This window comes from Nomascus leucogenys, chromosome 17, assembly GCF_006542625.1.
Source record: "Nomascus leucogenys isolate Asia chromosome 17, Asia_NLE_v1, whole genome shotgun sequence".
Lineage (NCBI taxonomy): Eukaryota > Metazoa > Chordata > Mammalia > Primates > Hylobatidae > Nomascus > Nomascus leucogenys.
In genome coordinates, this window is record NC_044397.1 from 21,875,819 (window position 1) to 21,884,736 (window position 8,918).

At 39.3% G+C, this 8,918-nt stretch overlaps 1 pseudogene; it reads left to right on the forward strand.

Moving 5' to 3' along the window:
* Window positions 1-8,392, forward strand: part of LOC100593905 — a 30,468-nt pseudogene extending 22,076 nt beyond the window's left edge.
* The last annotated feature ends 526 nt before the right edge of the window (window positions 8,393-8,918 follow it).

Below are 8,918 nucleotides of genomic sequence, written 5' to 3' on the forward strand. Positions count from 1 at the left end.
GCTCACTGCAGCCTCCGCCTCCCAGATTCAAGCAATTCTTCTGCCTCAGCCTCCCAAGTAGCTGGGACTACAGACGTGTGCCACCACGCTAGATAATTTTTGTATTTTTAGTAGAGATGGGGTTTCACCATACTGGCCAGGCTGATCTTGAACCCCTGACCTCATGATCTGCCCACCTCGGCCTCCCAAAGTGCTGGGATTACAGGCGTGGGCCAATGCACCCAGCCAAGTTGTGTTTTATACCTAGAATGTGGTCTCTCTTGGTGAATGTTCCATGTAAGGTGAGATTAGTGTTTAATCTGTTTTTGGGTGAAGTAGTCTGTAGACGTCAACTGCATCTAGTTGATTGCTGCTGAGTTCAACTATGTCTTACTTTCTGCTTACTGAACCTGCCCATTTCTAATAGATAGGTAGTGAAGTCTCTGAGCAATAGTAGATTAATCTATTTCTCCTTGCAGTTCTATTAATTTTTGCCTCATGTATTTTGACATTCTGTTTTTAGGCACACACACATTAAGAATTGGTATGTTTCTTTGGATAATTAACTGATATTTCATTATGTTATGCTTCTGTTTATCCCTGATAGCATTCATTGTTCTGATGTCTGCTCTACTTGAAATTAATATAGCCAATATGCCTTTCTTTTGATTTTTGTTAGCATGGCATATTTTTCTCCATCCCTTTACTTTTAATCTATATGTGTCTTTATATTTAATGTGGGTTTCTTGTAGACAACATATAGTTGGATGTTGTTTTTTTGATACACACTGACAATCTCTGTCTTTTATTTGGCATATTTAGATTTTTTGGTATTTCAGGTGGATTATGTAAAAAGACTGAATCTACAACTGACTGGTGCACCTGAAAGAGATCTCATGGATATAATCACGAGAACTTCCCCAATCTAGCTAGACAGGCCAACATTCAAATTCAGGAAATCCAGAGAACCCCAGAAAGATGCTCTATGAGAAGGTCATCTCTAAGACACATAACCTTCACATTCTTCAAAGTCAAAGTGAATGAAAAAATGTTAAGGGCAGCCAGAGAGAAAGACCAGGTCACCTACAAGAAGAAGCCCAACAGACTAACAGCAGACCTCTCAGCAGAAACCCTACAAGGCAGAAGAGATTGGGGGCCAATATTCAACATTCTTAAAGAAAAGAATTTACAACCCAAAATTTCATATCCAACCAAGCTAAGTTTTATCAGTGAAGGGGAAATAAGATCCTTTTTTAGACAAGCAAATCCTGAGGGAATTTGTTACCACCATGCCTGCCTTGCAAGAGCTCCTGAAGGAAGCACTAAATGTGCAAAGGAAAAATCGTTACCAGCCACTACAAAAACACACTGAAATACACAGACCAATGGCACTATGAAGCAACTGCATAAACAAGTCTGCAAAATAATCAGCTAGCATCATGATGACAGGATGAAAAATAATCAGCTAGCATCATGATGACACACAACAATACTAACCTTAAAAGCAAATGGCTAACTGCCCAGATTAAAAGACATGGAATAGCAAGCTGGATAAAGAACCAAGATCCATTGGTATGCAGTCTTCAAGAGATCCCTCTCACATGCAATGACAGACATAGGTTCAAAATAAAAGGATTGAAGAAAACTTATCAATTAAATGGATAGCAGAAAAAAGCAGGGGTTGCAATCCTAGTTTCTGACAAAACAGGCTTTAGACTGACAAAGATCAAAAAAGACAAAGAAGGGCATTACATAATGGTAAAGGGTTCAATTCAACAAGAAGAGCTAACTATCCTAAATATGTATATGCACCCAACACAGGAGTACCCAGATTGATAAGTAAGTTCTTAGAGACCTTCAAATGAGGTTTTGTTCATTCCATTTCCTTCTTTTTTATCTATTCTTGCATGCCTGTCTTATTTCAGAAAGACAGTTTTTAAGCTCTGAGATTTTTTCTCCACTTGGCCTATTCTGCTATTAATACTTGTGATTGCATTATGAAATTTTTATAGTGTGTTTCTCAGCTTTATCAGATTGGTTACCTTCTTCCTTGTACTGGATATTTTGTCTGTCAGCTCCCACAATATTTTATCATGGTTTTTAGCTTCCATGTATTGGGTTACAATGTGCTACTTTAGCTCAGTGAAATTCATTTCTATCCACATTCTGAATTCTATTTCTGTCATTTTAGCCATCTCAGCCTCAGCCCAGTTCTGATCCCTTACTGGAGAGGTGATGCAGTCATTGGAGGAAAGAGGGCACTCTGGCTTTTTGAGTTTTCAGCCTTCTGCTGATTCTTTCTCACCTTTGTGGGCTTATATACCTTCAATCTTTGAGGTTGTTTACCTTTAGGTTTTTTTTCTTTTAACAGTCTGGACACTTTTCTATAGGGCTGCTGTGGTTTGCTGGGGCTCCACTACAGACCCTAGTCACCTCAGATTTTCCAGTACTTGGAGGTATCACCAGTGAAGGCTGTGAAACAGTGAAGATGGCAGCCTGTCCCTTCCTCATCCCAGGGGGATATGAACATGTTGCCAGCCTGAATACACTTACAGGAGTTGGCTGGGGACCCCTGTTGGGAGGTCTCACTCAGTCTGGAGCAACAGGATCAGGGATTCACTTAAAGATGCCATGTAGCCATGCTTTTGTAGAGCAACTGTGCTGTGATGGAGTACTTCTTCTGCCCCCAGTTGGCTTGGGTGCTCCAAAGCTTGGAGGCTGGAACAGCTAAGTCATGGAAACAGCAAAGATGGCAGCTTGTCATTCCCTCTAGAAGCTCTTTCCCAGGAAGTTTTCAAAAGAGAACATCAGCAGGAATGGCTGGAGGCCCCCGTTGGGAGGTTCTGCCCAGTGAAGAGGAACGGATCTGGGACCCACTTAAAGAAGCAGTCTGGTCACATTTTGGTAGAGCAGCTGTGCTATGCTGCAGTATCCTTTCCACCCCCAGTCAGTTTGGACTCTCCAAAGCCCACAGGCTGGAACAGCTGAATCGCCCAAATAGCAAAGATGGTGGCCTGTCTCTCATCCTGGGAAACCCATCTGTCCCAGTTGTTGCTGGTGGCTGGCTGGAATTCTAAACCAGTGGGTCTAATCCCAGGAGGCACCATGGAAGTGGGACCTACAGACTGTCACTGCTAGGCCTTCTGGATTCAGCCCTCTTTCCAGGGGTATGGATGAAGGTCCAACTCCTGCCTTGCCTGAGTTGCAGTCACTTTGCTGGGGAGCGCAGAGCCATAGCATGTAAGGCTCCCATGTCTCTGTGTGTGCCTGAGCAGCTGCTCTGCTGAGACTCCATGCAGCCCTGTGTGTCAGACCAAAGGCCCTGGTGGAGTGGGTTCACAAGGGAATCATCTGACTTGAAGGTTGCAAAGATCTGTGGAAGAAATGTGGTTTCCCAGAATCACACATTCACTCAGCACTTCCCTGGGTGGGGAGAGGTTCCCCTGGCTTTGTGTTTCACTCCCTCTCCTGGGTGGGCCATTGTCCTGCCCTGCTTTTCTACATTCTCCATGGGTTGAGCTGTTTCCTTGATCAGTCTCAATGCGAGGAGCTGAATGTTTCAGCTGAAGGTGCTGTATTTACTTGCCCCTTTTGTTCCTTTCTGTGATGAGAGCCATGCACACTAGCTGCTTCTAGTTGGCCGTCTTGGCCTGAAATCTCTTTTCTTTTTTGTTTTGATGCTTTTATTTAGCCTCAAAAATGGGACATGGGTTTCTTTCTCTGTCTATCAGTTTTCCTCTCTCTCTCTTTTGTTCCTTCTAAACTTCCTTCCCCTCCCTCATGTCTTCCCTTCCTTCTCATTTTACCTGCCTCAAATGAAATGAAATGAATTGGGCTCTTCTTTACTTCTTCTTCCTATGTGTAAGTACAAACCAGGTCACAAGATTGTCATTCTCTATTCTACCTCCTGTTTTGCTCATGACTCACTTTGGTAGTTAAACCAAGGTTCAATCTGCTTTGTGGACTTAACACTCCCAACAGGTGGGTCACTAAGATTAGACTGGAGCAGGTATTTGAAGGCCATCAGCTGGGTCTCATATACCAGCAACATTATTATATTTAGCTTTGTCACAGAGTTGTGCATTTGAAGGGCATTGCGTTATTATTAATAAGCTGATATTTTAGTCCCTATCAGCCTGTTTACATTCTATCAGCCAGAATTCTGGGAGAGGGTGGTTGGCACCCTGACTCTAACGTTAACTTCTTTAACAGTAAAAACCTTTATTAATTTTTCTGTTCAGGAATTCTCTCCTGTTTAGAAATTCTTACCGAGCTTACTCCATCAAAGCAATCTTAAATTTTAACATACTAAATGTGGCATATTAATTTCTTAATACAAAGACCTGACCTTTCAGGTCTCTCTCTCTCACTACACCTGTTTTGACATCATTGTGATTTCCAGCGTTTTTGTGTCTTACCATTACATATTTCTCATCATCAAATAGTTTCACTTACCATTTTCTTTAACTTAACCCCTGATTTTTTCTTCTTTTAAACACCCTCATACCTACTCTTCCATGTCTTTTTGCATGCTCCTTATTGGATTAATACAATCATTCACCTTTATGATCCTGTATCTGCTCTGCTGAAGGCTAACCAGCATCAGTCAGTACTTTGTATCAATTTATGTTCCTAGATTTTGCCTCACTAACTTTTAATTTTAACCAGCCAACTTGAATTTTACCATACTGTGCTAATAGTATATAGTTAGATTCTAAACCTAGGAGAGGCACAGTCTGTGTTTTCAATTTCTCAGGGAAGACTTTTTTCTTTCTTTTCTTTTCTTATTTACAGCTGAAACAGAAACAAACTTCTTCATTTTTCCTCAGTAGGAAAACATATTCTCCCCTCCCACCCCATCCCCCAAGATCTTCTTTTACTGGTAATCCAGTCCTTCGAGGCATCTCAGTAACTAAGGCATGCCACTTCTAATTTTATGCAATTTTTAGTCCTAAGTCTTCAAAATATTTGCATGCTTGGGCAACATAATCTGAACTCTTAGTCTTAACTGACTTTGATAGTCCCATTTTCCCACTCAAGAGCTATTGCAGAATCAGACTTAGCATTATTGCTATGGCTTAATTTCCCCCTTTATTCCTATCTTCTGGTATTTTCTTTCTTTTTTCCTAAGAGGTAAATTTTAAATAAGTTTGTTATATTTTATCTAGCACTAATTTGTTTTGTATTTATTCAACAATGTTTCCAGCTTTCAACTTATTTTTATTATTTCTTTTTATTTTGATAGGTATTTGCTCACCCTAACCTACAGGTGAGGAAATGTGACTATCACAGTGCCATGTGCTATGAAGTTGCAGAGCTAGGATTTGAACTCAGAAAGCCCATGCACTTTCCCACATACCCAGGATGAGATTTTAGTTTCTCAATTTTACTTTTAGACCTCATTAAATTATCATCCTCTTCTATTAAAATTTAAAAAGAGGGAAAACAGAGAAGAAACATTTGCTTCTTATAACAATTCAGACTTCTAAACTCTTGAATGATATTGATATGATTTTAGAGAATCATATTTAGGTTATTAAACTTCTAGGTGAATATTTTGGGGGTGAAATATCTTATTTCTTTCTTCAGAGGCATAAGCTGTCCTCAAAGTATATATTAGTATTTTTCCAGGTTTTTTTTATTTATTTATTTATTTATTTATTTATTTATTTATTTATTTTTTAACTTTTATTTTAGGTTTAGGGGTACATGTGAAAATTTGTTACAGAGGTAAGCTCATGTCATGGGGATTGGTTGTACATATTTCATCACCCATGAATTAAGCCCAGTACCCAATAGTTAACTTTTCTTCTCCTCTCCCCCTCCCACACTCCACCCTCAAGTAGACCCCAGTGTCTGTTGTTCCCCCTTTGTGTTCATAAGTTCTCATAATTTAGCTCCCACTTACAAGTGAGAACCTGCGGTATTTGGATTTCTCTTCTTGTGTTATTTCCAGGTTTTAGATTTTAATATTTTAAGACTAGGAAGTATGAAATATTTTCTTTAATTGCTTCGTAACTCAGATAGCAAGACTTCGATATTTACATTATGGAGAAAGCACTTAGAGAGAAGAAACACAATTAGAATACAGTCTTCCAAAATGCCATCCCGTACATAGGAAAATATCTTGCATTTGAGGAAATCTTGCCCCACTGTGAGTCTGCCCTTTGCATCTGCCAGGCATCCCAGCAGTATCACTGGACTGGGACCAACTTGTGTGGCTGTGACTGTATCCTGTCTTTTCAAAAATAAGACAGAGGAAGGCATGTAGGAGCAAAAGAGGTTAAAATGATAGTATACATTAGCATATTTAATGGTTAATGATAAAGGACCACACTTTTCCTAGTATCAATCCCATATTTATCTATGACCAGCACTTTTCCCTAGCTATCTGCTACTGGTGCCTTCAAATCTAGTGGGCATTTAGCAAGTTAACTGGCTCTAAGCACTGAATATATTGGCCTATATTGCTTGTGGCTGTTTCTATAGTTATCCTATATGCTTCCATATGAGAAATTAAAAATCAGATGACTTAAATATGGAAGAAAGTGGAAACTTATTTGGGTGGGAAGTTCATAACTTAAACAACGCTCTATATATGTACTCTTTAATATGTAGAGTGCTGAAGAATTTGAAAATATAAATGACAAGGATGATCTTCTAAGAATAAAAATCAGCAAAATTGATCAGAGAAATATAATACATAAGTAGGCTGGTTAACTATAGACAAAATGAGTGAAATACATGACAAAAATGAATCCTACAAAGTGCCTAACCTGATGGAGAATGTTCCTTAGAAGGAAGATTAGAAAAGTGAATAAATTGACTTTAAAACCTCTTCTTATTTGAAAAATTTTCAAACCTGTGGAAAAGTTAAAAGAGGAGTACAATGAACATCAGTGTATCCCACAACTAGATTTACTGTTAAAAATTGCCAAGTTTCCTTTATCTCTCTTTATAGATAGACATATATTTCTTTTTTGTCAAATCATCTGAAAGTATATTTCAACCGTGGTGACACCTCACCTCTAAAAACTTCAGTATGCATCTAGCAAAACCAGGAACATCTTCCAACAAACACGGAGACATCAACCTATCTAAGAAATCAATACTACTTATGTAATACTACACAATATGTCGTCCATACTAAATACCAAATTTCTCCGTTTTTCCAAAATGTTTTATATAGATGATTTTTCCCCCTTTTCATATAGAATCCAATCAAAGTTCACACATTGTAATTGTTATGTCTCTGTAGTGTCCTTAGAATGCTCCTCTTTCCCTCAGTAGGCTCACTCTGTCCTTTGTGACTTTGAATGCTTTAAATAGGCCAGGTGCAGTTGTCCTGAAGGATATCCCATATACTAGATTCTTCTGTTTATTTAGGGTTTAGTACAAAAATATCCAGCAAGAACACTTTCAGGCTCATTTGTTTCTGTTTGTATTCTATGTTTTTATTTTTGGCATAACTTTATATTTTGAACATGTAGAACATTTACATCCTTCAAAAATCAAAACTGGTGGCACAGCTTGATTGGCCTGGTGGCAGGTGGGCCCAGGTGTCAGCCCTTCACAGTGGTTCAAGCTGTGGAAACTGGGCTGGAAGGCCCCAGAGGATGCAAGCCCCCAGCTCTGAAGTCATGGGATCTGACAGTGTGGACAGTTAAGTGGGTCAGCACTTCTGTTGAGTCTATGAACAGGGTTTCAGCCATCCAGACAGGCTTTACAAAACTGAACAGCTACATTCAAGGCAAAAGGAGAAAGAGATGAAAATAATGGTGACAGCTCCAGTCACAAGCTACACAGAGGTTGGTTCATGTCCTTTTAGTGGGTCCACCAAGACCATTTCCCTGTATATCTCTTCCGAACAGCAATTCCATATGCCCAGGCCTTCAGAGTCAGGTGACTTTATTGAAGACACAGCCAATATGACTGTATTTCATTCAGTGGATACTCTAGTGCCCCAAAGAATCAAGAGCAACTTCACTTTTGGAGGCCGAGGCAGGTGGATCACGAGGTCAGGAGTTCGAGGCCAGCCTGACCAACATGCTGAAACCCTGTCTCTACTAAAAATACAAAAAAAATTAGCCAGGTGTGGTGGCGCATGCCTGTAATCCCAGCTACTCAGGAAGCTGAGGCAGGAGAACTGCTTGAACCCAGGAGGCGGAGGTTGCAGTGAGCAGAGATGGAGCCACTGCAGTCCAGCCTGGGCGACAAAGGGACACTCTGTCTCAAAAAAAAAAGAACAACTTTTGACATTAGCAAGCATTTAAGCATTTTGAGGGAAGAAGGAAAAGTTTTCAATGAAAAGGTTTATTACACTGCAGGCTACACCAGTCCTTTCAAATTGCTTAATAGAAATAATAAAATGTAATTGATTCAGAAAAAGGAGTCCTCCAGAGAAAATGAATGAGAAAAGGAAAGGAAGTTCCATTGCCAGGGGAAAGCTCCTGTTTAGCCTAGACATTAACACTACCTATCATCAAGTGTGTGTCTAGCATTTTTTTGAGATGACTCAAGCTTATTTCCAATGTGCCTTTTTAGTGTGTGAAGCTTTGTCACAGGGGACAATAATCTACACACATGTAAATTGGTCATAACTATGGTGGTCTTTGTTTTCTGTGGGGATTCAAGGAAATGTAATGTTGATTCCCCCTTCTTCGCTGCATCACGATCATGTTGTCTTGTGCCAGTTGGATGTCATCCTCTCCAGATATTATCAATACAAATATTAAAGATTTTATTTAACAAATCAAAACTATAGAATGTGATATAATCAGGGAAGTCTTCTTTTCACACATACCCCATCTACTCCAATCCTACTTATTTCTTATAAGAAACTTGTGTCATCAGTTTCTAGTCTATCTTTCCTGTGTTTTCTTTTGTAAAAATAGGAAAAACATATTTATTTTCTTATTTTTTATTTCTCACAATATATT